Raw genomic sequence first — 17976 nt, 5'->3', positions numbered from 1 at the left:
ATATAATTGATGTCTATAGATTACTTTAGCCAACAACACATAATCACACATTCTTCTCAAGCTCATGTGGAATATTCATCAAGATAGGCCACATCTGGAACTGAAAATATATCTCAAGAAATATAAAAGATAGAAATTGTGCAATGTCTATTCTCACACCAAAATAGAATTAAACTAGAAATCAATAACAGGAAGATCACTGGGAAAACCTCAAGATACTTGAAGATTAAACAATACACTTCTAAATAACACATGAGTCAAAGAATAAGTCTGAAGAGAAAATTTAAAATATTTTGAAATAAATGAAAATGCAACTTATTAAATGTGTGAGTTGCATCCAAAGCATGTTAAGATGGAGATTTACAGAAGAATGATCTAAAATCACTAATCGAAGCTTTTCAACTTAAAAAACTAGAAACAAGAAGAGGAAACTAATTCCAAAGTAAGCAGACGAAAATAAATAGTACAATTCGTACAAATGACAATAAAATTGAAAAGAGAAAATAAACAGAGAAAATCAATAAAACCAAAAACTGGTTCTATGAAAAGATCAACAAAACTAATAAGCCTGTAGCCAGGATAATTAAGAAAAAAAGAAAGAACACACAATTTACTAGTATCAGAAACGAAAGATGGGACATCACTACCAATCTATGGACATTAAAAGGATAGTAAAGAAATATGAACAACTCTGTACCCACACATTTGATGACCTATATGAAACAGACCAATTTCTTGAATGACATGTCTGCCAAACTTACACAAGAAGAGTTAGACAATCCAAATAGCCCCATGTTGATTGAAAAAAGTAAATCAATAGTTAATAGCTGATTAAAACAAAGGGCACCAGGCTCAGATGGTTTCACCAGAGAATTCTACATATTTAAGGAAGAACTTATATCAATTCTCAATAATCTCTTTCTGAAGATAGAAGTAGAGGAAATACTTCTTAATACTTCATCATTCTATGAGGCCAGAATTATCCTAATGCCCAAATCATATAAGACATTACAAGGAAAGGAAACTACAGATCACTATATCTTGTGAACACAGACGAAAAATCCCCAGCAAAACTTTAGCAAATTGAATCCATCAATGTACAGAAAGAAGTATACCCTGCTACCAAGTGGGATTTATCCTAGGTATGCAAGGCTGGTTGAACATTCTAAAAACAATTAATGCTATTTGTCACATCAACAGCTTAAAGCAGAAAAATCACATTATCATATCAATAGATGCATTTTACAAAATCCAACACCCCATTCATGATAAAATATCTCAGCAAACTAAGAAGAGGAAGAGAATTTTAAAACATGATAAAGAACATCTCCAGAAATCCTACAGCTAGCACCATACCTAGTGGTGAGAAACTAGAAGCTTCCCCAGTAAAATCAAGAACAAGTCAAAGATGTTTCCTCTCACCACTGCTTTTCAACCTTGTATTGACCAATAAAAAATAAAAGAAAATATATAATGCATACAGGTTTGGAAGGAAGAAATAAAACTGTAGGCCAGGCGCGGTGGCTCACGCCTGTAATCCCAGCACTTTGGGAGGCCGAGGCGGGTGGATCACAAGGTCAAGAGATCAAGACCATCCTGGTCAACATGGTGAAACCCCGTCTCTACTAAAAATACAAAAAATTAGCTGGGCATGGTGGCACTTGCCTGTAATCCCAGCTACTCAGGAGGCTGAGGCAGGAGAATTGCCTGAACCCAGGAGGCGGAGGTTGCGGTGAGCCGAGATCGCACCATTGCACTCCAGCCTGGGTAACAAGAGCGAAACTCCATCTCAAAAATAAATAAATAAATAAATAAATAAAACTGTATTTCTTTGCAGATGACATGATCATCTATGTAGCAAATACAGAAGAATCAACAAAAAAAGAAAAACTCAATAAGTGATTATAGCAAGGTTGCAGGATGTAAGGTTAATATACAAAATTCAATCAATTTCCTATATATCAGCAATGAACAAATGGCATTTGAAAATAAAACCACATTACCATTGACCTTAGTGCCCCCAAAATAAAATCGAGATAAATATCATAACATATATACAAGACCTACATAAAGAAAACTACCAAATTCCATATGAAGAAAACTACAAAGATATCAAGGAAAAACTAAATAAATGGAGAGATGTTTCATGTTCATAAATAGAAAGAGTCAATAGTCTCTGAAACTTTACCAACACCTGTTTTTTTTGTTTTGTTTTGTTTTGTTTTTACTTTTTAATAATAGCTATTCTGACTGGTGTGAGATAGTATCTCATTGTAGTTTCTATTTGCATTTCTGTAATGAGGAGAGATGCTGAGCATTTTTTTATATGCCTGTTGGATGCACTTATGACTTATTTTGAGAACTGTCTGTTCATGTCCTTTGCCCATTTTTAATGGGGTTATTTGTTGTTTGCTTGTCGAATTGTTCAAATTCCTTATAGATTCTGGATTGGACATTTGTCAGATGCACAGTTTGCAAACATTTTCTCCCATTCTGTAAGTTGTTAACTTACTTTGTTGGTAGTTTCTTTTGCTGTGTGAAGCTCTTTAGTTTAATTAGATCCATCAATGGTGGACTGGATAAAGAAAATGTGGTACATATGTACTACATATGTACCAGATGGAATACTGTGTAGTCATAAACAAAAAGAAATTATATTATTTGAAACAACATGGATGCAGCTGGAGGTAATTATCATAAGCAAATTAACGCAAAAACAGAAAACCAAATACCATGTCCTCTCACTTATAAGTGGGAGCTAAACATAAGTACACATGGACGTAAAGATGGGAAGAGATACCTGAGTCTACTTAAGCAGAAAAGGTAGAAGGAGGGTGAGAATCAAAGTACTGCCTATCAGGTACTCTGCTCACTATCTGCATGATGAAATAATTCATAACCAAGCCCCAGAAAGAAGCAATTTACCCATGTAAAAAACCTGCACAAATACCCCCAAAATCTAAAATAAAAGTTATAAAAAAGTAAAAGACTAAGGCTGAATATTATCAAGATGTCAGTTATTCTCAACTTAATATATAGATTAAATGCAATTCAAAACAAAATACCCACAAGTTATTTTGCAAATACTGAAAAAATGACTCTAAAGTTTACATGGAGAGGCAAATGGCCCAGAGTAGCTAACTCAATATTGAAGGAGAAAAACAAAGTTGAAAGACTGAAACTACCTAACTTCAAGATTTACTATGATCAAGACTGTGATATTGATATAAGAACAGACAAATAGATGAATAGAACAGAATAGAGAGCCCAGAAGTAAGCACACACAAATACAGTAAACTGATCCATGACAGAGGAACAAAGGCAATACAATGGACAACTAAAGATAGTCCTCAAGAAATAGTGCTGGAATAATTACGCATGCACATATTACAAAAATGAATGTAGACACAATCCTTATAGCTCTTGCCAAAGAAACTGAAAACAGATCATAGGCCCAAATATAAAATTCAAAACTACAAAACTCCCAGGAGATAACACGGGAGAAACCTAGATGACCTTGGATACAACAATGAATTATTTAGATGTAATAGCAAAGGCACAATCCGTGCAAAGAAATAATTGATAAACTAGAGTGCATTAAATTTAAAAGCTTATGCTCTTGACTCTATCAAGAGATTGAAAAGAAAAGCCACAAACTGGGAGAAAATATTTGTAAAAGGCATATATGATTTTTTAAAAATATTATCCAAAATATACAAACAACTCATAAAATCCAACAATAGGAAATATGTAATAACCTGATTTAAAACTATGCAAAATAACTGAATAGACACCTCACCAAAGAAGATATACAAATGGAAATTAAGTCTATGGAAGTATGCACAGCATCACATGGCATTAGAAAATTGCAAATTAAAATGAAGCACCATTACTTGCCTGCTACAATGAGAAAAATCCAAACACTGACAATATCAAATGTTGATGAGGATGTGATATGGGGCAACAGAAACTCTTACATTTATTGCTGGTTAGAATGCAAAATTGTATGGCTATTTTGGAAGACAGTTTGGCAATTAGAAAACTAAACGTACTCTTATATGATTTAGCCATAATGGTTTTTTAGCCAAAATGAATTTAAAACTTATGCCCATAAAGACACCTGCACATGGTTGTTTATGGCAATTTTATTCATAATTGTCCAAAACTTGGAAGCAACCAAAATGTCCTTCAGTATGTGAATGGATAAATAAACTGGGTACTTTCTGACATTAGAATATTATTCAGCACTGAGAAGGAATGAGCTATCAATCCATGAAAAGACATGGAGGAAACTTAAATGCATATTGCTAAGTGAATGAAGCCAATCTAAAAAAAAAAAAACTATGTACTGTCTGGTTTCAACAAAATGCCATTGTGCAAAAGGCAAAACTTTGGAGGGAGTAAGAAAATTGATAGTTTCCAAGTGTTAGGAGGAAGTGATGTCTAGGTAGGTTTTCAGGGCAGTAAAACTATTCCCTATGATATTAATCTTGCTGGATACATATAATTACATATTTGTCAAAACCCATAGAATACACAACACCAAAAGTGGACACTAATGTAAACTGTGGACTGTGAATAATAAAGATGTATCAATGTAGTTAAATCAATTTTATGAAATTTTATGAAGTGATAAATTTTACCAAATTATCATTTGATAATGAGGGATACTGGAGCAGATTTGCAGCATGAACAGGGGAGATGGTATATGGGAAATCTCTGTTGCTGTCATCCTAAAACTTCTGGAAAAAAAGATCTAAACAACCCATCAAGGCTAAGAGAATTGTTCTCAGGATGAGACAGCCTCTTAAACATTTACTATTCTGGGAAATGCATTCTCAAAAACTAGGCCAACTTTGATTTTGACTATTCAAGATTGTATGTCTGTGTTGATGCAAACTCTGATATCTCTGTAAATGAGAGAGAATCATGACTATGGGCTATGGAGCAGGGAAGTGGAACCCCAGGAACCATATCAGGTTCTTAGTAGAAAGCCAGCATCTCCACCCTGGGGAGTGGAAGAGAATGACCAGTAGCTCCTAGTGAGAGTATCACTCTGAAGCTACCTTGATTATTGTCATCAGCTTCTCATACTTGAATCCAAAAAAGGGACAGAATGAAAATCAGTTTTACATAAAATTAATACTAAAACCACAACATTACTTCTTTTCTCATAGTGATCTGGGGATTCCTACTTTGAGACAGACATTTTTAACTTATGCATTTGTTTAGGCTTGTATTAGATAATTGTAAACTGTGATTTTAGGACTTATTTTGCTTGACCAATCTTTACATATTCTACTAGTTTCCACACAAAATACTTAGGAAACTTACAAAGTGTTCTTTTTATCGGAAGAAAAACTGAGTCAACAAAATCCATATTATATTTTGAGATTAAATAAAAAATAAAACCTAAAATATGTCCCCATCTAAAAAATCGCTCCCTTTATGCCAGGAAGTCTAAAGATTAATAGCCTAAACAATGCTTTGCATTCAGCTTCTCGATTTGCAGTGGATTTAGTGAGGCTGGGGATCAAAGAAGGAGGGCCAAGCATAGAGGTGTGGATTGGAATAAAACAAAATGTGACAAGAAAAAATTACAAGGTGAAAAGCCTTTTGTTCATACAATGGAACATAATTTTGTAGTAGACATTTTTAAACTTCTATTGTATCACACAGTGTTTCTTTGCAAGATTTCATGTGTTGATGTGTTACAATGAATTTCATTTTGTCCCAATCAATGAATCTCCCCACTTGCTATTACCTACAGGCCTCCCTAGCAGCCAGAGTTCTGGCTACCCTCCAATACCAGGCTGGCATTAAAGTAAGTAAAGTTGCTGGTGTCTGTCCAAATGTTCAATCGAGGTAGCTGGAAAATGTCACCTACACCCAGATAATTTTTAAATTCGTTTCTCTCTTTTTCTTTCTCCCCATGCTCTGAAATTACCTCCAGCTTATTTGTCTGGCTAGAGGTTAATGGAACACTAATGATGTTAATGAGCCTTTCACAGTGCAAGTTTTTTCAGGAAAGAGATATAATAGCTGTTTTCCTTCCCTTTTAATCTTTTTCATCATTCAAGAGTTACAGACTGAGACAATTAGCAACTTGTACAGCTCTGTCTCCCTGCTCAGTCACAGCCCAGTGGGGCAAAAAGCAGGAGCCCATTAGACAGCTCCACATGTCCACAGGTGAGATCGCATAGATGGATGCAGCACACTGCCTCCTGCCAGAAGGCATGATGATATTCAGGGAGAAAGGAGGGAAATTAACAATCTGTTGATGAAGCTTTTCCATGGCAGGCAGGCAGCAGGAGCTGTCCAGAGTACTGAAGAGTTATCATAAATTCCTTCCCTATCCCTTCATTAGACTGAAGGTATGCGTGAGAGCCATAAACCTCAAGGAGCTCAGAGTCTAGTTCATCCAAGCATCCAAATATTTCGTTACTGAGAGTAAACTTACCCTAAACTCATAGGGACCTGGAAAAAGAACGTTTTAATAAAACAAGTTATTTAGCAATACATTCCAATTTTTTGGGCATTTCTCCATTTTGTTGTGTTTTGGCATTCTGCCTGTCTATGCTTTGAAAGTATACATCCTGGATGCATATGGCAATTAAAACATGAACTCATAGTGCTGCTAAGATGGAAAAACATTGAAAGTAAAACATGTCCAAGATTTGAACTAATCTTGATTCTGACTCAGCTGGTGTTAGGTTTTATTTCTGGTGAAAAGGGCCTATAAATGCCTTCAGCAAATGCTTCAAGAAGAAATTCAGAGCACTCAACAGAGAGGGCTGAAGAATGTGACATTTCACTTTCCTTCAGATTGTTGATTTTTTTTTGTATCTAAAAGTGGATTTTAATTAAATGGATCATGGTTCACAACCAAGCTACAGTGAAAAATATTAAAGGCCCAATTCAAGATCAGAAACTGTAGGCATAATTTTCCTACAAAGGTCACCCTCAGTCAGAATTCAACCACTGATGCTAGCTAACTCAAGATGTAATATAAAGCAAAATATTAACAGGCCAAAATAATTTTGTACAAATTATATGTTATAGATGTATAATGAGTAGTTAGGCACATTAAGAATTTTCTACGTATTCTTAAACTTTATGGTTTAAAGAATTGCCTGAAAAAATAATTGAATGTTTGTTTGTTCACCTACTATGTGTGTTCAATAAACTTTACACAGTTTATTGGAGTGAGATGGTGGCTAAAAATAAAAGTCCTAGAACTAAAATACAGGGTAAATGCATATCTGAAGTAATTCAGACAACAATGTAACTGTGTTGCTGATAGAGCTCAAAGTTCAAGGCAGATAGTCTTATTCAGACTAAGTGTAGTTGCTGAGAGCTTCATTAAAGATGTTGCAGTATAAATAAGATTTTTATAATTACATGGTACAAAAAAAGGGCTTTCTGCATTCAGGAAATGAAGGAAAAGTATAGGTTTATTTAATCATGGATGATATGTACATGTGAGAATCATTGTTTAGTGCCAGTGGGTAGATGAATTGAAATGAGCAGAAATCAAAGGTAAGTGAATTGTTCCATAGAGACTTGCCAAAGTTCAGAAGTAGGCTTAAAATGGAGATGGCAAGATGTTAAGACATAGTCAGAATAAAAATATTAAGACTATGACAGATTTGATTTGGTAGAAAAATAAAAATGGCTCAAAAAGGTTTTTTAGGATTTTAGCCAGGGCCACTGAAATTATTGGGCTACAAAAGAAAAAGAGGCAGGTCACAGTGGCTCACGCCTGTAATCTCAGCACTTTGGGAGGATCACCTGAGGTCAAGAGTTGGAGACCAGCCTGACCAACATGGTGAAACCCTGTCTCTACTAAAAAATACAAAAATTAGCCAGGCATGGTGCCCGGCACCTGTAATCCCAGCTACTCAGGAGGCTGAGGCAGGAGAATTGCTTGAACTTGGGAGGTGGAGGTTGTAGTGAGCTGAGATTACGCCATTGCACTTCAGCCTGGGTGACAGAGCAAGACTCCAAGTTAAAAAAATGCCACTTTTTTTCAGAAAATCAGTATGTTCAATGGTGCCACTTGAAAAATAATATAATATTTTATCTAGAGCCACTACAGATCTGGCCAAACTGAACAATTATAATGTTTTGAATTCCTATTCTCCATTCTAACAGTTGCTCCAGTTGCTCAACAGTGCATATAAACTCTCTCACCAATTTAACAATAATTTTATCAATTTACTTCAGTCAAAAACTCATTGGAGAGAAAGTTGTTTCTTGGACTGTGCAGTTGGATATCATTATCAACGTATGCCCACACTGTCCATTTGGGACTGCAGGTTTCTAGAAGGCAAGCATTGTACCCATTTAGAAAACTCTGATATACTCTTTAGAGTACCATGCAAATACATAACACAGATTTTCTGTAAGAAATGATGATGGCAACTAGAAATAGTCCCAAAGAATTTATCAAATGCCTTAGATGGTGAAATCAGAGCTCAAGCTTTTATGCACATCACATCCTTGTTTTCTAAAGAAATAACAAACCCCCCTAGCAGTGTAAGGAACTACATAATTTTGTATATGGGGCTGCAGTGCTTATAGCAATGTGCTACATCCAGATGGCAAATGGGATGATGGTAAAGCCAGGATGAGGAAGCAACTAATGATACTTCAAATAGCAAACCGCAAAGCAAATGTAAGCACAAATGACATACCCAGTACCAGACAATAGAGCACATGTCAAAGTCAGCTGCTTAGGATTGGGTGGGGGTGGAGAAAACAAAAATAAAAAGTAAATATACACTACATAAACATAAATAAAAATGCATGATACTACTTCAGACGCTCAAAGCTTATCAGATCTGCCGTCGTTCCCCATGCCTTCTATCATGCCTCTCTTGGCTTAGCCCCACTCAATGTAAAATGCACCAGAGGCAGAGATGGGCCCTTTGTTAACTGCCACGAAGAAAGAACTCTTCAAGGAAAAGCTACCCTTCAAATCGGTAGGTAGTATAATTCCAGTCTCAGGTATACGCCATTTGGAATCAGGGAAAACAAGTCCAAGGGCCTCTTGGGGGAATAACACATGGATCAACAGAGAACTCTCTCTAGCCTCAGACCACTTCTCTTCTCTATCCTAGAGGACGACTGTGCAGGACAGCTAACTTGTGGTAGGACAGTGGCTCCTTTTGTAGTGTCAGTGGTGAAGAAATGGCTCTATATTTAGACAGAAACTCTGAGGTACATAGAAGTAAATTATTAAGTGGTACTTATAAGAACTAAAGACGGCCGGGCGGGGTGGCTCAAGCCTGTAATCCCAGCACTTTGGGAGGCCGAGGCGGGTGGATCACAAGGTCAAGAGATCAAGACCATCCTGGTCAACATGGTGAAACCTGTCTCTACTAAAACTACAAAAAATTAGCTGGGCATGGTGGCGCGTGCCTGTAGTCCCAGCTACTCAGGAGGCTAAGGCAGGAGAATTGCCTGAACCCAGGAGGCGGAGGTTGCGGTGAGCCGAGATCGCGCCATTGCACTCCAGCCTGGGTAACAAGAGCGAAACTCCGTCTCAAAAAAAAAAAAAAAAAAAAAAAAAAAAAACAAAAAAAAAAAAAAAAAAAAAAAAAAAAAAAAAAGAACTAAAGACTTCTGTTTGTGATTTTCATTAGAGGGTATCTATCTGCATTTAAAGCTGCTGCACTCTGATAAGTGGGAGGGAGAGAGCTCTTCAAAATTGCCTGGACAGACACTCAGATAATGCTTTTCAAACGACAAAATGCCCTCACTGATTTATAGAGCCATTGCTGTCCTTATCCATGCTTCTGGAGCTCCTGATACAAGCTATAAGAAGAAACTTCTAATCAGAAATGAATATTTCTGGCCTTAACCTATTTATCCAGACAACCTGTCAGCCCACCAGAGCCAGATTTTCTGTTGACATGGACACGACAGCAATACAATAGCTGGGTCTCTTTTCTTTATTATTGCCATTCACCTTTCCCTCCTTGTAGTCACAGATGCTTTGTCTAAGCAATAATAAAGACCCTTCCTGACTCAGTTTCCATTTTCATGTTGTCATTCCTTTCACTGGCTGCTTATTTATGACTGACGGCCTTGAAGTGCTTTCATGAAAAGATACTATCATGCCAGAATGATGCTCTCTTGACACTGAAGATTGGAATCTACACAAATGTTCTGTAACAACTCATTTTAATGTTTGCCTACTTGTCTTAATTTATTTTTTATTTCTGATTCTCAATGTAGTCGAGACAGAGGGAGGTTTGCTGCAGCTCAGGGAGACATGCCACAAATCTAGCTGAGACCACAGATGGTGTGGGTTGGGATGACTACCTCTTTTTCAGGCTTGGAGTGGCTATTGGTATGCAGCACACAACCCCGCATGCTCATCAAGATTGTTAAAGGAAAGGGTTCAGGATGCATAAAAGCAGAGCAGCCAAATTATTCTTGTTTATGGCAGGAGAGGGTTCACTTTAGATCAAGACAGAAGTATGTTAACAAAGAAATAAGCCTTAAAAAAGATTTTCTTTTTAAAATTTTAGAAACAAGCCTGGCTTACGTTTGCTGATCGGTGTCAAGGCACACTATCAGATGGGGCCAGAGGAGAATTGCTGCAAATTAATATGCAACTCTGTTTTCAGCCTTAGTCCTTACAAGGGTGTTGTTCTTCTAGGTGGCCATATATTGCTAAATTAGAGGATTCAAAGTGCACAGACATCTGGCTACATATTTACTTAGTGGACTGTTGTCAGAGTTTTGGTCTAACAATACATAATGCAAATTTAATTCTTCCTACTAAAATTGCGATCAACAATTCATCATACCTTAAGGAGGAAACATCCCTGAAGTCTCCCGACCTGAGCTGGGTTAGAATGTTGTGCACTACGCTTTCCAGTGGGGTAAATGCGAGCGTTAGGAATCTCGTGAAGAAGCCACTGTATACATCCCTGGCTATTCCATTACGAGCCTGCCCTGAACATTATCTAGCTCTTCCTCAGATCCCCTTCACTCTTCTGTTCATTGACTGCAAGTATATCACACTGGCTGGGTTTGAAGTCGCATTGAGACAAATTCCATATTTAATTAATCTTTTTGTCTCCCATTATCACCAAAGACAGCACTTTACAAGGTGATCAAAACTATAGGTGATCAAAAAATATTTGTTAAATACATAATGAAACATACTCTACTAACCACATCAGACAGGGAAAAGCGTTCACGGAGTGTTCTCTGCATACATGTTTCCATACGCAGGAAGCCTGAATCCATTGCTCAGGGCCCGTTGCAGGCCTCATGAAGACTTATCCCCAAGCTGACAGTCTTACAAGAGACTGACTGACTTACCTGCATTTACCTGTTTTGCTCTCTAGGTCCACTCTTAATGTCTTTACTCGGTTTCCTGACCGCTCTTTCTATTTCTTATGAGGTTGATTGGTTTCTCTAGCTCACAAAATTTTTCTTCTGTATTCTCTGGTCAACTTTTTATCGCCTACTCCCATGACCCCAAAAAAGTGCTTTTTGGGTAGTCTAGCTAGTGACCTGACATCCTTGGCATTGCCTCAGGGCTTATCCATGATTTTTCCCTGTCAGGAAGCATTGTTGAACCCTGGAAGATCAGACCTGAAAAGGGAGATGAGTCATTGCATTTGAGAGTGGGAATGTAGATTAAAGTTTATCTCATCCAACCTTCTATTTTACAGCTGAAGAGAATGAGACATAAGCCTAGAACAGATAGAATGCGTAGTACTTAATCTCAGGAAGCCTCAAGCCCGGCAATATTCAACCAAAGACAATTTTGCCCTCCATGAGACATTTGGCAATGTCTAGAGACATTGTTGTTTGACAGGACTTGGGTGGGGGATGCCACAGAAATGTAGTAAGCAGAACCAGGAAAGCTATACATCTTGTAATGGATAGGACAATCCTGTACCTATAAAGAATTTTCAATCCAAAAAGTCAATTGTGGTAAGTTTGAACAACCCTGTTCTGGTCCATTAAGGCAACATTTAACAGGCAAGGATAGAATAAAAAAGATAAATTGAGTATTTTGAGTTCTGGAGTATATATTGTCCACAGAGTAAGCATCTTAGAACAATAAGTGCTCTTAATAGTGGTGACTATGGGACTATGCTTAAATGTTGATGAGCAAATGTGGTAACAGGAACACCTTACATTCATCAAGTAGAGAAAATATATGTCCTCCAGAGTCTTGTTCAGCCTGGTGTTCCCACAGCATAAACTTGGGAACTCACTTGTTGTTGTATGACTTAGGCTCTGAGCCCATAGCAGGTCACAGGCCCCCGAGGGTGACCCTATGTTTATTCTGACCCATAATTAGCTTGCCATATTAGTCAAAGAAGTATAGTCTTTTGAGAAGGGTCTTGACCTTAAAGTCAAGGCATTGTTCTCTGAACTCCAGCTACAGTGGGGATGTTTTACATGACCGGGAGCAGGCAGTATCTTCTCATTCTGGGTTCAATATGTGTTTCATTTGTTCAGTGCTATAGTGCCCTAACGTCAAAGGCAATAGCTTCCAGCTCTGACAATCTATGGGACTCTTTATTTACTCCAAACCTCCCTCCTAGATCTAAGAGTCAGGTGGCAAACAAATTACTTAGCAGCATTTCCCTTTGTAAACTGGAGCTCCACTAAGGGCACGACTAGGTAGAGAAGCACAGAGGTATATGGAACAGGGAGGCATCTGGGGTTAGAATCCTGACTCTGAACACTCATTAACCCGTGCTATTGGGTAGTTGTTAAACCTTTCTAGTCTTTAGTTTTCTCATCTGTGAGGTGGGAAAGATAATAATAATACCTACCCATATGGTTTTTGACAAGAAAAACTGAGATAAGTACAAAGTGATCAGAACAGCTCCCAAATAAGGAGCTGAGGGGGTTCTGGGTCAAAGTTAGCAACATTATTCTCCTCCTCTAAGCTAGTCTGTTACCATGGAAAATAGAATTCTGAACGTTGTTTTTGGTAATATATTTAATTCTGTGTGAATGAGAAAAAAATGCACAAATGTGCTATGACCCCAGCAGAATACTTTGTGCCATTTACAATATAATAGTAAAAGAAAATCATTTACCCACTGGCACTGTAGCTGGTTTCTCTGTCTATTCCGGTTCCATATGTCCCTTCACTGTAGTTTTGATTAAAATCCAAGTGCCCCTGGGCAAATATTACTCCCTTTCTTTTGCTTCTGGCTGGGGAGAGAGGTTTTCCAAGATCGTACTCCCTGTGTCCCTGCCCTCCAAGAGGTCACTTGGCTCTTTCTTTTGGCGTGTTGCCCCAATGTTAGTTAGTGCAAGTCTTTCTCAGATACCAGCTCTCTCATTAGTTCCATTGGTTTCAGCAGCTCCATGGACACAATAAATGCAATATTTAACACCCAAGAGGGAAGTGTTTCACTCGGATGATTCTTTCATCATCTCTGCCCATCTGGAGCTCCCTTTAAACTCATGGAGCACCAACTGCCTAGGAGAACAATGAACTTGGGTGACTTTTCCTTTCCTAAGCAGACTGGGCTCCCAGAAAATAAAGTTAGCGTCAGGAAGTGTGTTTTGTTGTTGTTTGTAGGGGGGAGGAGGGTTGATCCTTCATAGATGATATTGGTTCCATCATTTCCTAGGGAATTGCACTGAGATTTGATTAGATTTCTACCTTTGATTGGCACCTGTTAATAACCTGCAAGATGGGTGGAGGATGTTTATATTGTCAGCCAGAGTTATCTGTGACTATTTTTCATCAGTTTTGTCACCCAAGGGCAGCAGCGAAGGATATTATTTTTTCCTAAAATGTTGTTATGGATCTACAGACACTGGACGGGGGAAATTGTTCTGTATATCCACCTTCACGCTGATTCTTAGAAAATATATTGCCAGGATTTCATGCAATATTCAAATAATGTGTTTATGTGCTTTTATTATCCCACTTTGGATATGGTGACAAGCAGCTTTGTGAAAAGTTATTTATTCCTTATAGTAATCTTGGGAGCATGGTTTTATCTAAGGTTTTTTTTCTTTAATTAGACTGTGTACTTACAAAATTTTTCTAAACAAGATTTCAACCTTTTGAAGTTCAAGTTTATTGACTCTTGGCCAAAAAAAAATGCAAAAATGCTAAAAGAAACAAAATATTTCATATCACTTGGAAAGCCCAGTTGAATGTAAATGCAGGAAAATAAATGTTGATATTAAAAATCAACATTCGTTGTGATGATGAGTATATAACAGGTGAAAAATTAGTAGAAAATTAGCAAAATTTAGAAATAAATAAAAAGTCAATTAGTCTTGGTTTTTTCAAAATCATGACATCTTCTAAATATTGTATACATGGGCAAAATGAGTTATCTTTCAGATGTTTTCTTAAGATATAAGACTGCATTTGTATAATTAAAAGGTGTCAGTGTCTAGCGAGCTAAAAGAAACCCTGCAATGAGGGCTATTTGTCCTTGTCCCAGATTCACCAGTCCTGGCCTAAGGAAGAGAACAGCTGTGTCTTTCTCTCACTAGTGCAGACACAGCTCCCCCTGCCCCATCCTGTCTCCAGCACTTCAAGAGCAAGTGTCTAGGAGAGCCAAGGGCAAACAGGTTAAAGAATGCTGAGAAACTCGTAATTACACAAGGTCCAGAAGAGGGGACTGTCATTCCCCCTACCCTTTGGAGGCTTTCACTGTGTCAGCCTCAGCCAGCAGCCCCAGAGGAAAGATGAGATGACATATGTCTTCCCCTTACTCCATGCCAGACCTGCGCAGATCCTGGTATTCACAATTCCTGTCTGCAACTTATCAGCAATTACAGAATATATATGCCTCTTCCATCTAGATTTCCTGGCTAAAGTGAAAATATGCCGAATACATTTTAAAATAAATCATTTAAAGCCCAGTGACAGTTCTGTGTCTGTTCCTACTTATCATACAAAAAAGTCATCCTTTTTAATTTGCCTTTCCGCAGAGCTAAACTATATGGGTATAAAATTTTTTCCATTTCTTTCCATCTGCCTTGTTTTGGATTTGTTTTGCCATTTGGCTACCTATTTCCCTCCCCCTTTCTTGAAATGGCCCTTAAAGTGCAATGGGGATGTTTTCAAAAAGCAAAATTCATTAAAAGACTCTTTTCAATCAATCACTCAGACTTTCATTTACCTAGAGCATGATTTTAGGCCTGAGGGTTTTGAAACTTGAGAAAAAGAGGGAAGAACAAAGAAAAAGGAGAGAAAAAAATAACAGAACTACATTTGTTTTTGGAATGGTTTTATACATGTGTATTATTATTTAATTCTTAAAATGCCACTAAGCCTAATGGTCACACAGAACCAAGACACAAACCCAGATTTTCTGACTCAAAGTTGATTGCTGTTTTCACAGTAGTACAGAAAGAACTGTAGCTCAGGAAGAAAGCAAGGAACTTGAACCAAAGCAACAGCCAAATACTGGCAATGATTAACTGGCGTTCTGTTGTCGAAGGATAAGGCAATTTTGATAATGACTAAGGGCCAAAGAGTAAACAAACCCTAAATAAATTTTAGGATTTGTCTTAGCTTCCCACAGCAGGTAAGAAAGTATTTATGACTCTTTCCCCACCGTGTGAATAAGGCTACTCACTTTATTAGCCAGCTGAGTGTTCTGACCTCTGTGTTTCAGGCACATATTGAATTCTTTCTTCATTAGCATAAAAGTGAATGCATGGTCTCTTCCTGAAAGAACCATTCTTAGGAAAGCAGTGCAAGCTTTTTAGACTGCCTTGTTCATCTTTATGAAAACTTGGGCTCATGCTTGGGAAGAGGCAATGATTACACCATTGTCTATCTAAACAAGTTCCTCCCTGCTTCTTCAGAAACAGAGCATATGTACAAGATAAAAAGAATAATTATTCCTGATATTCGCAGTGGTTGAAGAATTTCCACATAAACTTTATAAACTTGTTGCTCATAGAAATCTTATGTGACAGTCCTGAACCAGTTCTGCCCACAGCTACATCACTGCCTGGGTCTCTCGTGAACTGCTCGCCCTGCTGCTGCGGAAAAGGCACCCACAGCCATACTCCTGGCTTCTCCACATACTCCTTCTACGGTCTTTCCAATTCATCAGTGGCAATGTGTCATCTTCCCAGTTGTTCTGGCCAAACTTTTGGGGTCATTCTGATCTTTATTTTAATATCCCATTCCTTATCCATACAAAATCCTATCAGCTCTACCTTCAAGACATATTCAAAATCTATAATTACTCACCACCACTACTGCTACCATCTGGGACAAAATCCGTCTCCTGTCTTTTTCCATTGCCTCTGTGTGTCCTTAATCCAGGGAAGAGTGATCATTTAAAGGTATAAGCCAGACTACCTTCAAAACTTGCAATGGTCCTCGTCCTATTTTCAACAAAACACGTGGTCTAATGCTCCCCTCCCTTTTCACCTATCAAATGCCTCTTTCTACAAGGCATAAGATAGAGAAAGACAGAAATTTGTGTCTAATTCTTTTACCACTGTATCTCTAGGGCATAGGATAGTACTCAGAATTGAGTGGGTGCTAAATAACTAGTTATTGGATGAATTAAGGAGTAGGAGGAGTTATGAGCCTCAAAGAAATGATTGTGAGTTTCAGGGAGACTGGTAGTTTGAGTAAAGAATGAAACAGATAGTGAGAAAGAATATTTTAGATACTTTGCTGTACATTTAAAGGTACCTGTCCCCTTTTATGTTTTCTTAGGACTGAAGAAAACTTGAAATTTCTTTCAGTTCTATCTTTTATTGGTTGGTATTTTGTGTTTCTGACCTAACACTCTTCAAAGGCTGGAACATGTAGGATTCCAGTTAAATTCTGCTTATAAATTATTTGTACCATTGAGTGGGAGGTCAAAGGACATACGAAAGGCCCACACTGATCTTTGCCCATATACCAGCACCGACTTGTTTGTAGCTCTTTGATCTACCTTCTAGCTCTGAGCCACTCAGCAAAGCTACTTGCCACCCCAATGCTATTCACAAAGGGACTCTACCACCTTGGTCTAGGATCATGAAGCCTCATTGCCCTTCAGGTTATCAGAGGACTGGGCGGGCATCAGTGCCTACAGGGTGTTTTCTCAAAGCCCTTGGCAAGCCCACTGCTCCTGCCTGTGTAGCCTATTACAGTAATGATGGTGAGGCAGATGAGAGTCTCTGAGGAATGAATCTCATTTCCCACTAAAAATCAGTGATGAAAACAAGCCTCTAAGGTGGCTGAAAACTAAGGGACTCCAAATTTAGCTAAGTTGTCACAGTGTCTCTGAATTGCTTTGAATTATTTTTTTAAGTGTAAGTTTATTTATATATAATTTAAACTTAGAGGAAAAAATGATAAAATATCCTATATAACATTACCCAGATTCACTAATTGGTAAAATTCTGCCCAACTTTCTTCATCATCTGTGCTCACATGTTTACTTCCTTATATAAGTAATTGAGAATAAATTTGAGCGATCATGCCCATTTTTCCCTAAAATATTTTAGTGTTTATTTCTGAAAAATAAAGACATTATTTATATAACCATAGAAACATTTTCAAAATTAGAAAACGTTTACATCAATATAGTACTACTAATTCATAATTTCTATGCAAATCAGTTTCTCAGTAGCATCCTTTATTCTCTGTCATCCTGGTTCAGGAGCCAGTCCAGAATCATACGCTGCACTGTATCAGGTATCTTTAGTTTGTCAGGTATCTTTAGTTTCCTATAATCTGCAACCTTCTTCCAGCTTTCTTTCTTTTAAACCTTAAGTTTTGAAGATGCAGGCCAGTTAGTTTGTAGAATGTTCCTTAATTTAGGTATGCTGGATGTTTCTTCACTAATAGATCCAGGTTATGCATTTTTGGCAGGAATACCTAGACGTGATCCTGTAATCTTCTCAGTGTATCTCATTAGGAGGCAGTTGAGATAGGTTTGGTCCATTACTCGTGATGTTCACTTTGATTACCTGATTAAGGTAGCATCTGGGAAGTTT

This window comes from Cebus imitator, unplaced genomic scaffold (assembly GCF_001604975.1).
Source record: "Cebus imitator isolate Cc_AM_T3 unplaced genomic scaffold, Cebus_imitator-1.0 Scaffold639, whole genome shotgun sequence".
In the NCBI taxonomy this organism is placed as follows: domain Eukaryota; kingdom Metazoa; phylum Chordata; class Mammalia; order Primates; family Cebidae; genus Cebus; species Cebus imitator.
The sequence above is the reverse complement of the archived record's forward strand: the minus strand, read 5'-3'. Positions refer to the sequence as shown.